This window comes from Ixodes scapularis, unplaced genomic scaffold (genome assembly GCF_016920785.2).
Source record: "Ixodes scapularis isolate PalLabHiFi unplaced genomic scaffold, ASM1692078v2 PGA_scaffold6__148_contigs__length_123643588, whole genome shotgun sequence".
In the NCBI taxonomy this organism is placed as follows: domain Eukaryota; kingdom Metazoa; phylum Arthropoda; class Arachnida; order Ixodida; family Ixodidae; genus Ixodes; species Ixodes scapularis.
In genome coordinates, this window is record NW_024609881.1 from 50,369,989 (window position 1) to 50,373,275 (window position 3,287).

The 3,287-nt window shown below is 46.5% G+C and overlaps 1 non-coding gene across 1 annotated transcript; it reads left to right on the plus strand.

The window, feature by feature from the left end:
• The first annotated feature begins 1,539 nt into the window (after positions 1–1,539).
• On the plus strand, positions 1,540–1,612 carry Trnak-uuu. The gene has a single exon. It is a non-coding gene; the product is annotated as a tRNA-Lys (tRNA).
• Positions 1,613–3,287: the final 1,675 nt, after the last annotated feature.

The window sequence follows — 3,287 nt, forward strand, 5'->3', positions numbered from 1 at the left end:
AGCTGTATGTGCCGGCACATTGCGCGAACGTCACATGCGAGTAGCTTACGTCTGGTCATGAGAATTGAAGCGAATTTAACGCGTGAATCTTTGTACATACACCTAGATGCGCATTGTGTCTGACAGACGCACTGCACATGGGATTATTCCGATTGTTTGCAATCTGCTTCCATAAAAGCGAGCATTTCCAGGTTATGACCAGGGTTCCGTGAGTTTGGAGTTTGTCCTATTTGAAACTCGTGGATGTTTTGGGGCTTTTTAATACTTTCCCCAGCACAGGTTTGGTGACTTTTCGGTGTCAATTGCCGGTGTTGGAGAAAAAGAAAATCGGCATTCATTGAGGCGTATGTTGCAGAAAATAGGACATGGGGATTACGTATTCCCCAACCTTTAGGGATCATGCGCGGGGCAGGAAATACTTAAAAAAGTCCCCACCGCAATAAGAAAATGCCAGATAAGGGGAGCGGTTTCCCAAGAAAGATGGAGTTCACTGGGGAGGGGGCGGGATGTGTTTCTGGTCTTCACAAAATAAATCCGTAGATGCAAGCAGCGGCCCTACGGATCTGCCCAGGTTAAGCGGAGAGCAGGAGTATCACTGGCCGCGTCCCACACATTTCTGGCGGCCTGGCTGCCATGGCAGTCCAAAGTAAAAGTGAACATCCAGGCAAACGGATAATTCAAGAACTCATTGAAGAAATCGAACAGAATGACCGGACCAGTATACTTCTTCTTCAATATGTGCCTTCGTTTTCCTGTTTTCAAGCGCACAGACTCTGACACGCCGGGAGCCTCCAAAAAAGCGTTCTCCAGCTAGCATTTTATCTGTACTGGTAGGCAACACCTACATTTTACTATAAATTTAAGAAATTCACATATTACTAAATGCAAACGCCCTATTTGATTGTAAGGTGATGTCGTTAAGTGAAGTTGACAAATCAAAACCGAAACTGTGGGCAAGCTGTTCCTCAAGATGCATTGCAGGATACTGCGCGTTTTGGACCCTATGAACAAGCAGTGGTACTTGACTGGCTAAAGTTATGATCTAGAGCGGAGACACCATGGACAACGCCTGAACACGGTGGCACTACAATTACTTTTGATTATAATGCAATTAAGTGAAAAGGTGCAAGCGAGCTTGAAAATAATGACGAAAATAATCCCTAAAGAAGGGGAACAAGAGGGACAGAGGGCAAACACAAATCTCCAAACACAGCTAGGTGACTGGTGTGCGACCGGAAAAATCCGCCTGGTCCGGGTATCGAACCGGAGACCTCTCCATTACAGGTGGAGCGCTCTACCAACTGAGCTAACCAGGGGTTAGACGTCAGTAGAGCAAACGGGTTTTATCAGCTGCTACCAGTCTAACACAAACAAGGGTGAAGCTTGCCATTTAAGGTTATGATTATAATGCAATTAAATGCAAAGGCGCAAGCGAGCTGGACAAGAATGACGAAAATAATACCTGGAGAAGGGGAACACCGTTGTTGGTGTTAGACTGGTGGCAGCTGATAAAACCCGTTTGCTCTACTGACGTCTAGTCCCTGGTTAGCTCAGTTGGTAGAGCGCTCCATCTTTAATGGAGAGGTCGCGGGTTCAATACCCGGACCAGGCGGATTTTTTCGATCGCGCACCAGTCACCTAGCTGTGTTCGGAAATTTGTGTTTGTCCTTTGTCCCTCTTGTTCCCCTTCTCCAGCGATTATTTTCATCACAATTACTTTTCCTGTCGTCTCGTAGTCGTATGATGAACAATGTTAGATGAAGGAAAAGCGAATCACGCAACAATCTCCACAAAAAAGGATGTTATAATAGCTGATCGCGCGTACAATTTGCTCGTTCAATTTAGTACGATGGCGCTTTGAAGCTGCCAGTTGCACGAACGGTCCTATAGCAGCTACAAGCCTGAACGATATCATCAATCATCGCCATTCTTTTTTACGCGTCCTGCTTTCGCGTTGGGCAACGGGCTTTGTCGCGATCCGATGTCGTTTCGCTGTACACATAGCTCAAGCTTGCGATGGAAGGAACGGACGCTATGAGCCACAAGGAGTCAATCCATAGCTCGGAGGCTGTCATGAGCCCTTCCGATTGGGCGGAGATAGGCGGGGAGTGCCAAGTCACGTGGCGTGCGCCATTGGTCGTCGTACATAGTCAGGCGAAACGGAGTATAGCAGTGGGTGCTCTTTAAAACAACGGCGAAGGGTCTCCGAACTCCTTTATATCGAATGTTTGCGCAACGACGTAATCGAATCTTTAGCATGGGTCGGTTGCGCCAAGCTTTCAACAATGCGGTTAAAGTGTCGCCAGTAATTTGGAAACAGTATTTCTTTCATCGAATATGGTAACGAATGTTCGTGTCACTTAGACCTTTTGGCCGCTGCGTATAAAAACCGACCCCTATATGCCACGATCGTAATCTTCGGAGTTATTTTTTTTTTTCATAATGATGATTGAAGGGCAGCGTTGTAAGTCTGGACTTCTGTCCTAGCTGGCTACTCTGCACAGGGAGGGAGAAAGGGATGAAAAAAGGAGGGGGGGGGGGGAGGATGAGGTATGGTTTGAAGTACTACTTGACGGTAGTTCCTGGCAGCTTGAGTGCAGAGCGGGTCCTTTCATCTTCGCGCTCGTCGGTATACGCTCCTCGTATCGGCTACCGCTGCGGTTAGATTTACTTGTTTATTTATTTATTTACAAATACCCTCGGGGTCCCGAAGGGCATTACAGAGGGAAGTAATTTGTTAGTGCGCTGCGAAACAAGCGATGTTAAGATTCTTTATACGGTGGCCATGAAAGTATTGAAATGATGTTGAAATAACAAATTAGTCCTCACATCTACTCTGTGGGATAAAACACGGCTCCTCTTTTTCTAACGCAAGAATTGCTGCAGCACAAGGGTAAAGCTCCTTGTGTTAAACGTAATACACGAATGTTCACAGACGATTGGATTCTTCTGCAGAGAGCAAGTCGTCTGCTTGTTGCGCAGGAGTTGTAGTGACGTCAGATCGACGCTGAGCTCTGATTAGGTTTGATTGGAAGGATAGTGGGTAGACCTCAATGGAGATGTCTTGAGGTCTACCCAGTATCTTTTCAATGAAGCAATAAGAGCTCGGCGTTCTGACATCATCGCAACTACTGTGCAAGAAGCAGACGAACTTGCACTTCGCATGCCTTGGATTCGACAGGTTTCTATTAAATTGGATCAATATCCAAACTTCATAATCCCGCGGGATCAGGCGGGGTTCCTTCCGTGCCTTCCGAGTATATTTCGCTGTGACAAAACAATATTGT